Consider the following 15,414-nt stretch of genomic DNA (forward strand, 5'->3'; position numbering starts at 1 on the left):
GAAAATCCAAGAACAGAAGTGAAATATTAACATCTTTTTGTGACATTTGTAATAAAGCTTGAAACATTGAAAGAACGTATTTGAACAAGTTGTTGTTGAATGATTGCACAGATTGATGTTGTGGTGGCGACAAGTGATGCTGTGGTGTTCAGTGATGCTGTGGTAGCGCATAGTGATGTTGTGGTGCCCCCGAGTGATGCTGTGGTGGTGCTGAGTGATGCTGTGGTGATGCGATAGATAGAGTGTTATTATGTGGCGTGTAACTACGTGGCACTGAGTGGCATTTGGAGTGTATGTTCCATTGAGTGCAGTGTTATTATGTGGCGTGTAATTATGTGGCACTGAGTGGTATTTGGAGTGTATGTTGCGTTGAGCGCAGTGTAATTATGTAGCATATAATTATATGGCACTGAGTGGTATTGTGAGGAGTGTATGTTGTATTCAGTAGAGTGTAATTGTGTGACGTGTAATTATGTGGCACTGAGTGGTATTTTTTGGAGTGTATGTTGCATTGAGTGCATTGTAATTATGTAGCATATAATTACGTAACACTGAGTGGTATTGTGTGGAGCGTGTGTTGCATGTGTAATTATGTGGCGTGTAATTATGTGGCATTGAGTGGTATTTGGAGTGTATGTTGCATTGAGGGCAGTGTAATTATGTGGCGTGTAACTATGTGGCACTGAGTGGTATTTGGAGTGTATGTTGCATTGAGTGCAGTGTAATTATGTGGCGTGTAATTATGTGGCTGTAACGGGCCGGGACTGTCCCTAAAACAGGGGAAGATACGAAGAGACATTAAACAGAACTCTGGTACCATTGCTCATCACTTATACTCCCCACAGAACGTCGACGACGAGCTGGAACAACCAGATGAGGAGACGGGTCAGTGGCCCTTTAATTTTGAATGGAGTAGCGAGTGGGAGGAGTCACGTCACGACGCGGAGGCGTCTTATACAGAGAGAGACGAATCAACAGTGTGTTTATTCACCCGGAGGGAGCGAGTAGGAGGCCGGAGCGGAGAGGAAGGGGAAGACAACGCGGAGACGAGTTCGGAAGAGTTGAGCAAGACGGAGAAGAGGCGACGAGAAGAAGACGAGAAACGGGAGACGCCAGGAGGCCAACGACCCCGCGACTCGCCCAGCCATACACCCGCGGGAGGTGTATGGCTAGCACAGGTACGAGACAAGATCAGGGGCTGGGTTCGTGATAAGGGGAAGCCCGCTGAGTAACCTCACTCCCACCTCCTTGGCACTGGGTCCCCACCCTGAGCACTTCCACCTCACATCGTCAGTTTTGCTAAATGTGTGGCACGAGTTATTAGGTCCTCACTCCCTTTCCTTTAAAAACATCGTATACAAAGTGAACATCCAACTGATACGGTGTATTCTCCTTTTTGTTTGCATTGAGTCCCAAGACAGATACGGACAAATCCCTGTATCGACGGACACCCGAAAGAGGCCGTCGAATAGAACCGCCGGAGTCCAGCCATAGAAGAACAGCAAGAAGCCGTTCACTGTGTGGGACTGTACCTAAGGGAAAGAAAAGCTCGGACTTGTTGTTCTGTAAAATAAAAGATAAGAAAACAAGAATACATTTGTTGCCAATTAATCCCGCACCTGTAACAGTGGCACTGAGTGATATTTGGAGTGTATGTTGCACTGAGTGCAGTGTAATTATGTGGCGTGCAACTATGTGGCACTGAGTGGTATTTGGAGTGTATGTTGCATTGAGTGCAGTGTAATTATGTGGCGTGTAATTATGTGGCACCTAGTGGTATTTGAGTGTATGTTGCGTTGAGCGCAGTGTAATTATGTGGCGTGTAATTATGTGGCACTGAGTGGTATTTGGAGTTTATATTGCATTGAGCTCAGTGTAATCATGTGGCGTGTAATTATGTGGCACTGAGTGGTATTTGGAGTGTATGTTCCATTGAGTGCAGTGTTATTATGTGGCGTGTAATTATGTGGCACTGAGTGGTATTTGGAGTGTATGTTGCGTTGAGCGCAGTGTAATTATGTAGCATATAATTATATGGCACTGAGTGGTATTGTGAGGAGTGTATGTTGTATTCAGTAGAGTGTAATTGTGTGACGTGTAATTATGTGGCACTGAGTGGTATTTTTTGGAGTGTATGTTGCATTGAGTGCATTGTAATTATGTAGCATATAATTACGTAACACTGAGTGGTATTGTGTGGAGTGTGTGTTGCATGTGTAATTATGTGGCGTGTAATTATGTGGCACTGAGTGGTATTTGGAGTGTATGTTGCATTGAGGGCAGTGTAATTATGTGGCGTGTAACTATGTGGCACTGAGTGGTATTTGGAGTGTATGTTGCATTGAGTGCAGTGTAATTATGTGGCGTGTAATTATGTGGCTGTAACGGGCCGGGACTGTCCCTAAAACAGGGGAAGATACGAAGAGACATTAAACAGAACTCTGGTACCATTGCTCATCACTTATACTCCCCACAGAACGTCGACGACGAGCTGGAACAACCAGATGAGGAGACGGGTCAGTGGCCCTTTAACTTTGAATGGAGTAGCGAGTGGGAGGAGTCACGTCACGACGCGGAGGCGTCTTATACAGAGAGAGACGAATCAACAGTGTGTTTATTCACCCGGAGGGAGCGAGTAGGAGGCCGGAGCGGAGAGGAAGGGGAAGACAACGCGGAGACGAGTTCGGAAGAGTTGAGCAAGACGGAGAAGAGGCGACGAGAAGAAGACGAGAAACGGGAGACGCCAGGAGGCCAACGACCCCGCGACTCGCCCAGCCATACACCCGCGGGAGGTGTATGGCTAGCACAGGTACGAGACAAGATCAGGGGCTGGGTTCGTGATAAGGGGAAGCCCGCTGAGTAACCTCACTCCCACCTCCTTGGCACTGGGTCCCCACCCTGAGCACTTCCACCTCACGTCGTCAGTTTTGCTAAATGTGTGGCACGAGTTATTAGGTCCTCACTCCCTTTCCTTTAAAAACATCGTATACAAAGTGAACATCCAACTGATACGGTGTATTCTCCTTTTTGTTTGCATTGAGTCCCAAGACAGATACGGACAAATCCCTGTATCGACGGACACCCGAAAGAGGCCGTCGAATAGAACCGCCGGAGTCCAGCCATAGAAGAACAGCAAGAAGCCGTTCACTGTGTGGGACTGTACCTAAGGGAAAGAAAAGCTCGGACTTGTTGTTCCGTAAAATAAAAGATAAGAAAACAAGAATACATTTGTTGCCAATTAATCCCGCACCTGTAACAGTGGCACTGAGTGATATTTGGAGTGTATGTTGCACTGAGTGCAGTGTAATTATGTGGCGTGCAACTATGTGGCACTGAGTGGTATTTGGAGTGTATGTTGCATTGAGTGCAGTGTAATTATGTGGCGTGTAATTATGTGGCACCTAGTGGTATTTGAGTGTATGTTGCGTTGAGCGCAGTGTAATTATGTGGCGTGTAATTATGTGGCACTGAGTGGTATTTGGAGTTTATATTGCATTGAGCGCAGTGTAATCATGTGGCGTGTAATTATGTGGCACCGAGTGGTATTTGGAGTGTATGTTGTATTGAGTGCAGTGTAATTATGTGGCGTGTAATTATGTGGCACTGAGTGGTATTTGGAGTGTATGTTGTATTCAGTAGAGTGTAATTATGTGGCGTGTAATTATGTGGCACTGAGTGGTATTTGGAGTGTATGTTGCATGGAGTGCAGTGTAATTATGAGGCATGTAATTATTTGGGCACTGAGTGGTATTTGGAATGTATGTTGCATTGAGTGCAGTGTAATTATTTGGCGTGTAATTATGTGGCACTGAGTGGTATTAGGAGTGTATGTTGCATTGAGTGCAGTGTAATTATGTGGCGTGTAATTATGTGCCACTGAGTGGTATTTGGAGTGTATGTTGCATTGAGTGCAGTGTAATTATGTGGCGTGTAATTATGTGGCACCTAGTGGTATTTGGAGTGTATGTTGCGTTGAGCGCAGTGTAATTATGTGGCGTGTAATTATGTGGCACTGAGTGGTATTTGGAGTTTATGTTGCATTGAGTGCAGTGTAATTATGTGCCGTGTAATTATGTGGCACTGAGTGGTATTTGGAGTGTATGTTGTATTCAGTAGACTGTAATTATGTGGCGTGTAATTATGTGGCACTGAGTGGTATTTGGAGTGTATGTTGCACTGAGTGCAGTGTAATTATGTGGCGTGCAACTATGTGGCACTGAGTGGTATTTGGAGTGTATGTTGCATGGAGTGCAGTGTAATTATGTGGCATGTAATTATGTGGCATTGAGTGGTATTTGGAGTGTATGTTGCATTGAGTGCAGTGTAATTATGTGGCGTGTAATTATGTGGCACTGAGTGGTATTAGGAGTGTATGTTGCATTGAGCGCAGTGTAATTATGTGGCGTGTAATTATGTGGCACTGAGTGGTATTCGGAGTGTAGGTTGCGTTGAGCGCAGTGTAAATATGTAGCATAACCGGCATGGAGCTCAGCTATGGTGGCAGCAGAGTCGCTAAGTTGTTCGGTGGTATTGGTGTTAATTGCTACATCGTCCACATCCGACAGAGATTATGGTCTTCTGATCACCTTGGCACATTCGAATGGGAGTTTCCACTTCTTGGGATCCCCTTTCCCCATGATGGCAAGCATGTGCAGGAGTATATGTGCTCAAAGAGAAGTGTATGGTACAAAGGACTTATTCTAGGAGAGAGTAGGGGAAGGCCAGAGTGGAGGGCAGCTGACACGTGTGGTCTTAAGTCACAGTCGGTGACAGCCGCTGGGCTGGGAACATTATCAGATTAGTAAGGCCTGGCAGGCAGGTCCAAATGCAGGGGGTGTATGGGTGTGACAGTGGCCGTAGTCCGGGATGAGAAATGCGCATTAAGGTATTAGTCGCCTCTTAGGATATGAAGGGGGGGCCTACACCTTCTGAGCAAAGCCCAAATTGGTAAGCTGGAGTGGGCTCCGGACAGACAGATAAGGGGGCAGTATGGGCCTCCAGTACGGTGGTCGCACCAGTTATCGGTCTCCGGGCAGGTGCCAGTCAAGCAATCACCCTCCACAGGACAGCGGGATCGAGGCAGTACTAGTTGATCCTGGGCAAGCATATAAGTACAATCAAAGGACGCACCCCAGGGGATGTGAGGGAAAGAGGCTCAGCCATCATGAAAACCCCATGGCCCGATCCTCGGCCACCGATCTATCAAGGCAGAGGCGGCCCCGCAGCACAGTGACGCCCTGAGAGCCGTTCGTAAGAACCTTATCACTCACCTCTTACCCGGTGTCTGAGCAAGTCTGTGTAGAGGGTCGCATCACCACCCCTAGCATCGCTGAGCTGAGCTGTCCATCTGTACAACCATTAGTAAGCTGCAATATCCGGCCCACCGTTCCTCGTCGCCTGTCCCAGGCACTTTCAGGCCAATGCACAACATCAGATGTTAAAGGCAGACGGGGGCCAAGCTAGGCTAAGGTTCGCCCACGGTCCCTGTTGCCACAGAACTGTTCCCCACCCGCTACCAGTGCTCCACTCCCAATTGACGCACTGCAGTGAAAATATAATCAATCAGTTCCACCTGCTGTGAGGATGCATCATCTGAATAGTTAAATTCAAGCAAATTGCATTACGGCCTGGGGTACGCCACAAGCAGCTCACAGCCCCGTCTCAGGGTCGGGAGGCAGGGAACGGCAAAATAGAAAGCAGGCGCAGCTCCACATCAGGGCGGGGAGGAGACCTGGGAGGGCGAGGGTTGGCCGCGCATGCGCGGTAAATGTTACATTTCGCGTGCCCTGTGGCTCGCGCGTGCGAATGGTGTTTGCAGCGCCTGTCCCCTTCCGGGGCTCCCGTGATGAAGACGGAGCCCCGGCACCAAAGAGGAAGTGAAGTGCAGGAGCTGAAGTCCCGAGAGGGCAGCAGATAGCAGTGCGGGCTCCTATGCCTAAGGAGGAAGCCCCGCATTGGGCTGCCAGAAATTTGGAGGAGCTGGAGTGCTCCAGTACCGTGCCGCAGCCAGCCTACACACCCGGTGAGTTTGCACATTTCCTCTGGGGTGAGGGGAGGGGGCTTGGTCGGGCTGTGGAGCCGATGGCGGACGGGGAGGGAAAGTGAAAGTAACTGCAGGAGGCTTGCAAGGGAGACAGGAGATGGGCACAGTGTGTAACTGTATGTATCACATATCCAGTCCGACCTGCAGCCTGCGCGTGCCCATCTTCGGTCTCCCTTGCAAGTCCTTGAAAGCATAGTCGACGACTATAGGTCTCTCTGGCGACAGCGCTTCACGCTATACCGCCAGGTGCGAGACCTAAAAATGGCTCACTGTAGAGAAAGAGAAAGTTCAAGATATGGGGAAAAGTGATGGGAAGGACTAAGATTGATAGAGAGATTAAGGAAGGGAGAAGCAGTGAAACATAGAAAGAGGTGAAATGAACTGCAGCAGTTGATGGGACGTTCAGAGAGAGAGCGAGTGTAAAAGAAAGAGTGGGAGAGATGTTGATGTCTTTATTCCATTGAATGGGTCTTGTATCGTGTATGGTTTTTATGTGGATCTCCTCGGAGTTCCAAAACATAATAAAGAATTGAATTGATTGAATTGAAAAGAGAAACTGCAACAACAGAAACAATGAGTTTGGAGTAATTAAAAGTATGTGTAGCACAAAGCTAGATGCAAGGTAACTGAGCGCTGTAGAATAAAGGAGAGCACAAGCTCTAGAATTACAAACAATAGAAATGGGCAAGGAGAAGTTGGAGTTGTCAAAATGTAATTTATGAAGACTGGAGATTTATGCAACTAGCCAACACTACTCCACCATAGAAGGAAGACAAACTACAGGAGGAAGTAGATTAGTAAGGTGTGGGGATGATGTCCCTGCAGGAATTACTAGAGCAATACTACACAGGAAGGTCCAAAAATGCAACAAAATGTACAGAAGGGATTATTTAATGATGCAACATAGGATGCTATTCGGTGAGGTAGTGGACAGGTGTAAGGGAGGAGCTGTGGAGGTTTGAAATAGAACCTCATGGCTGAAAACAGAAAAAGGTCTACAAAGGCTCAGTTGAGAGAAAGAAAACATATTACAAAGGAAAAGGTGTGTGGATGCTTATGTATGATGTGTGCATGGACATCGACAACATTCAGGCCCTGGAAAGGAGTACAGAGAATATTGACATATGCGCTGGTCGCGTTACGCGAGATAGGAAGCACATGCACCTCGGAAAGGTGCAACGAAAGCTTGTATTTGAATTTCTTAAAAATTCATTAAACTGTAATAGCCCTTCATAATGGTGACATCCGAGGATGTAATCAGAAATTGAATGGTTTTAAAAGCTGCCCTAAAACATTATAATATATGGAAACCTGCAATCTCTGTATAGAAGCCACCCTCTGATTTCCTTATTACAAATCAAGTTGAGAAGTTTCTAGTCATCTGTAATAACGATATGACATAGCTACTTAATTGCACTAACGTATTAAAGATTTCTGTTGTGGAGTCATAATGCATCCTGCTAAACTAGTAGCCAGGGTAAAAGATGAGTCGCAGAGCACAACTGCAGCTTTAGTTTTAACAAAGAAAAAAAGAACTGACTTTTCATAAAATTAAGTGTTCAACAAGATTATTAGAACATGTTTATGTTCCGCACTCTATGTCATTAAAGGAAAGAGAGAATCACAGAATCTTTCTACTGATTTTGAGTTACTGTGTTTTTAATCGGATTTACATTAAATCTAATACCTTTTTTCAACACATTAGTAGCCGTTTTTGGTGTGTTTAATTTCACACTAATTATTCCACTTTTATTCTTCATATCTGAAACCATAATATCTCTTTTATATAAAAGAGTAAGACATCAAAGATTTCAGCAGTTTGAAGGAAGTGTGATGTGACCATGTATTATATGGAATAAAATACCCTCTATTAAAAAATTATTGGAAGTCGCATTGGATCTTCATGAAACTCTGCATTTGGTCTCGTTTCACTGTACAGTCAGGAACTCCTCAGTTCCTTGCAATAGCCTTATAATGTACAGTAGGGGATACTTTATCCCATATAAAACCTCCATCCATATCAATAGTTAAAGGTCGTCAACATCCACAGACAAGATAGAACTTAACAACCTGTATAGTCTGAGCCAGAAGGCCATAATTCTTTTAGAACATTAAAGTCATTGAGAATTGAATGGTCTAAATTAAATAGGGAGGAAACAGAAAAACAAGTATCAGAATGTTTGAGCAAATGTGCCTCTGCATATTAAACATAAATTGTAAACACACTGGGTACCGAATTTGAGTCATTACAAAAACAACTCCAACTTAGGGGGAACATTTATAAAATAGGAAGATGTGTTAAATAAACCATAAGTATTAAAATGTCTATCTAAAGTATCTGTTTATGTTGAGACTTGATAGAGATATACCCATTCAAATAACGGTTTTATTATTTTTGCAGAGTTTTATATAGCGCGAACTAGAACCGAACCAGTTATCAGAGCGCTTTACATAGCACCAGTTACGTTACATGAGGACACACTTTCATTTTAGGCACGGGGATGTGAAGTGCCCAGAATCACAGGGGGTTACAGGATGCAAATCCTGTATATGTCTGAAATGCCAACACGCTACAAACAACTTATTTCCCATGCTATGGAGATGTGCCATGCTTCTAAGATACAGGGAACAATTCTTGAAATGGGTATAAAGTAAAATAACAAATAATCAACTATTTGTGGATCTATGAAGAATACACACTGACTGCCTATCAAGGACCGTGTAAGGTTCAATAGGCTTGTCTTGACAAACAGGGCTTTCCACTGCACTGGCCCACAATATCTTTCCAAGAAACTGATTCCCTACCATCCTTTCCGATCCCTCCGATATTCCAATTCCATGCTTTTGACGATTCTTCAATTTATTCGGAAAATGTAAGGTGGCAGTTCCTACGCCTACCTTGATGCCAAGAAGTATAACACCCTCCCACAACTGCTTCGAGCCACAAAAAGACAATCAGGTCTTTAAATATTCCCTCAAACTCTGGTTCTTTGGGTCTGCTATCTAGAATCAATTAATAGCTGGGGATCAGAACTATTGCCAGTGTCTGGACACTCATTGAGTAGCTGTTGCGCTTTACAAATCCCCTAATGCTAATAATTATTGAAACCAATAATGAGGGGTGCAATAATCAAGCATTTGTCCACATCTAAGTAAAACTGATGTGTGCAGGTTCAGAAAACGTCAAGTGCACAGACAAAATCCCACTCCAAATTCATACAACCCGGAATAGAGAAATGTTGCTATCACAAACAGTGTCTGTTCACACAGAAATTCTAAAAGAATAGAACAACGACGCTAAAAGTAATGCGCTTGTGTTTCCTGGTAGGTTGATAGTTACTTAAGGGCAGGTGAACAGTTTGGAAAAGGTTTCGATGTTAATAATACTGCCCCTGGGAGGCAATAGTAGTGCACAAAGGGATGATATATGACTGACACTGAAATGCTCGGATTTAAAAATCTCTGGAAAGTGAAGAACGAGCCACGGCGGTTGCTCCTGAATGAAATTAAAAGTCAATGACAAAAAAATATATATTTGTGAGGTAACACTCACCTGGAAATCAATGTTCACCATTTTAACAGTTCCTACGCTACCATTTTTTCCTCTTGTTAACCAAATCAACACAATCCGTAGTACCATATCAAATCTAAGTTTTACTGAAAAATATAACTTCTGATTAGGCTCATTAATGCACTACAACCAATGATAGCAATATCTCTTTTGTTGTAGAGAGATTCAAAAGGATCACATTAGTATTCAAAGATATATTACATCCGTGGATACTCAACAAAAAGAACAATCCTTTCCTTAGATCACCTTCAATATCGATTATTACCATTCCATATAAAAAATGCAATATCCCACAAAGTTCTTATGTCCCGGGGAACATGGCGGCTGCCAAGCAGGAGCGGTCGTGAGCTCTCTCGCTGGATGTAGGGCTGCAGGGTGTTTCTTCTATGGCTGAGACCGAGAGGCAGGATTTCTGTGAGCTGAGGTTGCCGACACTGTAGAGGCAGCCGAAACACCAGCACCGGCAACAGTTAACCGGGATTTTGAACGGGGAGACCAAGGAAAGTCAAGGGAGTCAATACGCCGAGACGCCAGCACACCGGAAACCCGGAGAGAGGCGTGAGCAGCGAGAACAGTGAGGCTGTGTGGGGGAGCGGCAGTTGAAACGCCAAAGACAACGGTAAACCCAGGACTGCGAGCAGGGAGAATAACAAGATTGAGGAGAGGAGAGTAGAGGGAGTCGTCGCGCTGTCACGCAAGCTTACCGGTATCCCATATTCCAGATTTCAGATTCATAGCGGGGAGAACGGTGAGAGACGGGTGGCTGTGGAGAGCTGGGGGGGAAGACACACACTCCGGTCTCTTTGGGTCACGGGAACCTTGTAGAATGTTTTCCATGATTTTGGATTCGTGTTTTCTGAGTGGCATTGAACAGGGACTACAGCAGAGAGCACAGTAGAGAGAACAGCAGAGAGTAGCTGTCACATCGGATATTCTTTTTTTTTTAGAGAGGGTGCTTGAGGAGCTTTGAGGTGCCCTGAGCTGTGTTACAGCACTTTATTGGTCAGGGTGCGAGCACGTCTCTAGATCTCTGAATCACGGCAAAAAATAAAAAAAATAAAGATAAAAATAGGTGGTGCCTTCCGGTAGTTAGTATAGATATACCGGTCTTTTTCTCTTTCTTTTTGGTAACGGGCGCCCCTTGAAGGTTGCGGGCAGCCTGTAAATAGATAGAAGGCAATAACAGCAGTATCAGAAGGAATCTGGGCAGTAACAGCAGCTCGGTTCAGGAGGAGCCGTACTGCAGCAGCAAGAGTGGGGGATCCCAATCGAGCACCAGGAGGTAAAGGGCACTATCCCCGATCCTGTATAGTGATCCTAGGGCAGGAAAGAGACAGTATTACACCACAGCTCCTTTTCCCCTTGATATTGGGCAAGGTCTTCTCTCAGGAAGAGAAGAAGAATGCCAGTAGGGACTCAAAGGAAGGATCTATGAGCCCGGTAAGGAGGCAAAAAAGGGTTGTATCTCAGGAATTAAGGGATACTAAGAAAGTTGTAGACGAGGGGGGGGGGGCTCCACTACTAGAGCCGCGGTAGCCAAAAAGCAGAGCAAAGGCAGAGGAAAAAAGAAAGAAGAGGGCTCCCAAGACGGTATAACGTAAAAGTTGGGAAAGGAGGAGGGAACTACTACCATAAACAGATATACGCTGAGGAGTAGAGGGATTTGGGGTAAAAAGGACCCAACACTGAGTGTAAAGGGTGCAAGAGTTCAACCTGAGGTGCGGATAATCTCCCCCAAAGAGTTAAAAGACTACGGCGCAGGGTTATCTTGCTCCTCGGCCGCTACATCTGTATTAACAATTCAGAATAAAATACAGCAGGATAGCAACCTCGGCCATACACAAAAACCTATTAAAAAAGCATCTTTAAATTTGGGAGAGCGAGAGAAAGGGAAAGGGAAGGAGAGAAAAAAAAAAGCTGAAAGTTAAAATTACCCCCTCTCTACGATCATACTTTAAGGTACAGTCACAAGATCTACTACTTAGTAATCCCGATTCTCACCTTCATAACCAAATGAACTCAATGGATATAGAGCCACAGGTGTTACAGACGGTAGCCGGTAGGAAAATGAGTTTGCCTCCAGAGCACAGCATACATGAGGATATCATTGCCCAAATCCCAACTAAAAATAGTTTCGACCCATTGGCGGGCATGGGAGCGGATGTTGGCTCAGAAATGATAGGGTCAAGTGTTTTAACTGCCCAAAGCCCTAAAAGTCCTCAAAGGGGACAATCTTCCAGTTTCCATCTTCCTCCTCCTCTTACCGAAAATGTCACTGAAAAAAGTACTGCGGGAGAACCACTGTTTATACAGGAGGAACCACAAGATCTGGGGAGGTTAATGGCAACAATGCTAACTGAGATTAGACATCGGTTTGTAACCTCGGAGGAGAATCAAAAAAAGACCCACAACCATTGTGAATTATTGGAGGAGAATCAAAAAAAAATTCAAGACCACTGCGGGATTCTGGAGGAAAAGCTCAATGGCTTAGTGGAAAGGGTTACAACTATGGAGATTGCGTACGGGCAGATTGCTGCAAAAGTAGTGGTTAACCAGTTGGGGATGAACAAACTCCAGAAAAATGAGCAGGAATTGAGGGACAAGATAGAACAACTTGAAAATAATGCAAGACGTAACAATATTAGAATATTAAATGTCCCAGAGGGAGTGGAAGGAGGGGACATTAAAACATTTGTCACCAAGCTTATTCTGGAGCAGAATACTGACATTGACCAAGCTTCCCTTGAGGAGGACATACAGCGAGTTCATCGCGACCCTTTTGTTATTCCCCCTGGCAGAAAGGCTGCGAGAAGAATTTGGGTGAATTTTAAGTCATACACACTGAAAGAAATGATACTTACTGGGGCATTAAAAGCAGGCTCACATAAGAAAGATGATTGGCAGTACCGTATAAGGTCAGACATTTCGCGCACTACACTTGACCGCCAATGGGAATTGGGAAAGTTTATCGCAGAATTTAGAGATCTTGGTGCCACAGCAAAAATCAGATTTCCCGCATCACTAAGAGTTATGCTGAATAAAAATGCACAATTTTCGCGATCCTAATGAAGTGAGAAAATTTCTGGATGAGTTAAAAGCTCAGCCATAAAAAATAAGCTAAGTATTAATACAGCCCTACGGTAGAGAGAGTTCAAATGGAGGTGTAATCACACCTCAAGAAGAAAGGGAGGGTTCCCCAGGGAGGGTGGGGCGGGTTGGGAGGGTCACAGGCAAAAGATTAGAATGTGTGGGAAACACTAAACCCTTAATCTTCACAAAGGGCGGGGGAGCATTGGGGGGAAAAACAACAACAAAAAAGTGTCCTCAATTGTGATAGTCTTATTTTCTTTGTTGACATTAAAGTACAGTCAGAGTTTCTTTTTTTAGGTTCTTTTTAATCTTAAAGCATGGCATTACAAACAAGAATTAATTGCCTGAGGGTCATGACATGGAATGTCAACGGTCTGAGGGTTTCTTTAAGAAGACAAAAAATCCTAAAGTATCTCAAGCTTTCTGGTGCAGATGTAATATTTATTCAGGAATCCCACTTAACCAAGGAAGAATGGCCAGAAATAATAAGATACCAACCATGGGTGGATCACTGTATATGTACGTCACAAACAGCTACAATAAAGGCAGTGGCAATTTTGATTAGGAAATCCTCAAATGCCATATTAGAAGAAACACAGGTTGATTCATCAGGCAGATGGGTAATCGCAAAGATAAATTTCCAGGGAAGACGGACAGTATTTGCTGCCTACTATGGTCCCAACCTAGATGACCCGGGACCACTAAAAGATTTATTTTTAGTTGAATTTAATGCACCGATCATACTGGGGGGGTTTTTAACATACCTTTAAGTTCAACACAAGATTCTACAACTAAGAGGCGAATGACGGCAGTTCCAAAAATGAGGGCAGTTGTAAAGCAATTGATGACTGACTTAGGATTAGTGGATATCTGGTCTATAAAAGGGGTTAAATCTGGAACTGTTGCAGATAGATATACTTTTCACAATAAAAAACATGGTCACAGGTCAAGAATAGATTTTTTTTTATACAGCTTCAATCAGTAATCACATCAGTAAGGTTTGTCACATACCAGAACACCTCTCTGATCACTCAGCGGTAATATTACACTTAGAATTAGGTAATAATTTAGAGGGGAAAAGATGGACATTAAACAGATCTCTTCTATTGGATAGCAGAATAATAGAGAACCTAAAGAAGTCTGTCTCCGAGTTCTTTTTATTTAACCTTAATTCAGCGCCCCTAGATAAAGTCTGGGATACATTTAAAGCACATTTTAGAGGAAGCATGATAGGAATTAGTGCGTTTTTTAACAAAAAAGAGAAGACAGACCTACAGGCTTTAGAAAATGCGATCAGACTAGCACAGGGAAAATTAGCTCTAGTTCAGAATATAAACAATGAAACAGAGCTAACTAAAGCTAAAAATGATTTAGCGGATCATTTGGAGGTTAAAGTAAGGAAAAGATGGGACGCGAGTAAATTCGCGAATCAGGAGTACGGGGAAGGCTGCTGTAAAATGTTAGCCTGGAAAACAAGGGCTGACTCTGTAAGGATTATAATCAAAGAAGTTAAATCTCATGATACCGGATTGGTTATAACAGATGAACCAGGGATCAAGCAAGCATTTACGTCTTTTTTCCAAGAGTTATATATGGAAAACATGACCCCGAGCAATGAACAAATAGCCGCCTTTTTGCAAGACTTAGATCTTCCACATCTTAACGATCAGCTTAAGGAGGAGACTTCAGCTCCTTTCACAATAGAGGAGATCCACAAAGTTATCAATAATTTAAAGAAAGGCAAAGCCGCAGGACCTGACGCTCTCCCTAATGAAATTTATTCTGTGCTAGAACAAGAACTAATCTCGATTTTGCTAGATCTGTTTAATTCTATTTACATCGAGGGAAGCGTCTTGCCAGAGTCATGGCGAGCAGCAACTATAATAGTCTTGTTGAAGCCGAATAAGGATCCAAAGCTTTGTGAATCATATAGGCCGTTCTCCCTCCTCAATTCAGATTATAACATTTTCACACAATTAATTACTAACCGGCTGGAGAGGGTGATCGATCTTTTGATTCACGAGGATCAGAAAGGTTTCATTAAGGGAAGGCATTTGCATGACCTCACACATGAATTATTAAGAACAATAGACATGGCTACTACCAATGCTTTACCGTTATCAATAATGACATGTGATGCGGCTAAAGCGTTCGACCGCGTTAATTGGGTTTTCCTTCAAGAAATCATTTTCCGTTTTAATCTAGGTAGCTGTTTTTTGCGGGTAATCAAAGCACTTTATAAGAATCCGGTGGCACAAGTCCTGGTAAATGGCTCTCCTTCGCCAGAGATTATAATTGAGAGGGGTACCAGGCAGGGGTGCCCCCTCTCACCTTTGCTTTTCGATATGTACATCGAGCAGTTAGCCATAAAAATGAGGCAATGTCAGGATATTAGCCCCTTTCAATGCAATGGGTGGGGAAAAAAACTATGCTTATATGCAGGTGATTTATACGGGTCATCTGCAGGAATCAATAAATCCCATCTGGGATACTCTAAAAAGTTTCGGGGAGATATCAGGATATGCAGTTAATCAATCCAAGACAGAAGTGATGCAAGGAACACATTATACTTGTGATCAGATTCGACAAAGTATTAGATATTTGGGGATAGAAGTAGTACAGAACATAGATCTAATTGCGAAAGTAAATTTTGATAAAATGACATCTAAGGTCAAGTCTCAACTTCAGAAATAGGATTCACTGTCCCTGT

At 43.8% G+C, this 15,414-nt stretch overlaps 1 protein-coding gene across 3 annotated transcripts in view; it reads right to left on the reverse strand.

Annotated features, from left to right (window-relative positions):
* RUSF1 (RUS family member 1) overlaps positions 1 to 15,414 on the reverse strand; it is a 216,880-nt gene that overhangs the window by 47,410 nt on the left and 154,056 nt on the right. The window lies entirely within an intron of this gene.

Source organism: Lissotriton helveticus, chromosome 7 (assembly GCF_964261635.1).
Source record: "Lissotriton helveticus chromosome 7, aLisHel1.1, whole genome shotgun sequence".
In the NCBI taxonomy this organism is placed as follows: domain Eukaryota; kingdom Metazoa; phylum Chordata; class Amphibia; order Caudata; family Salamandridae; genus Lissotriton; species Lissotriton helveticus.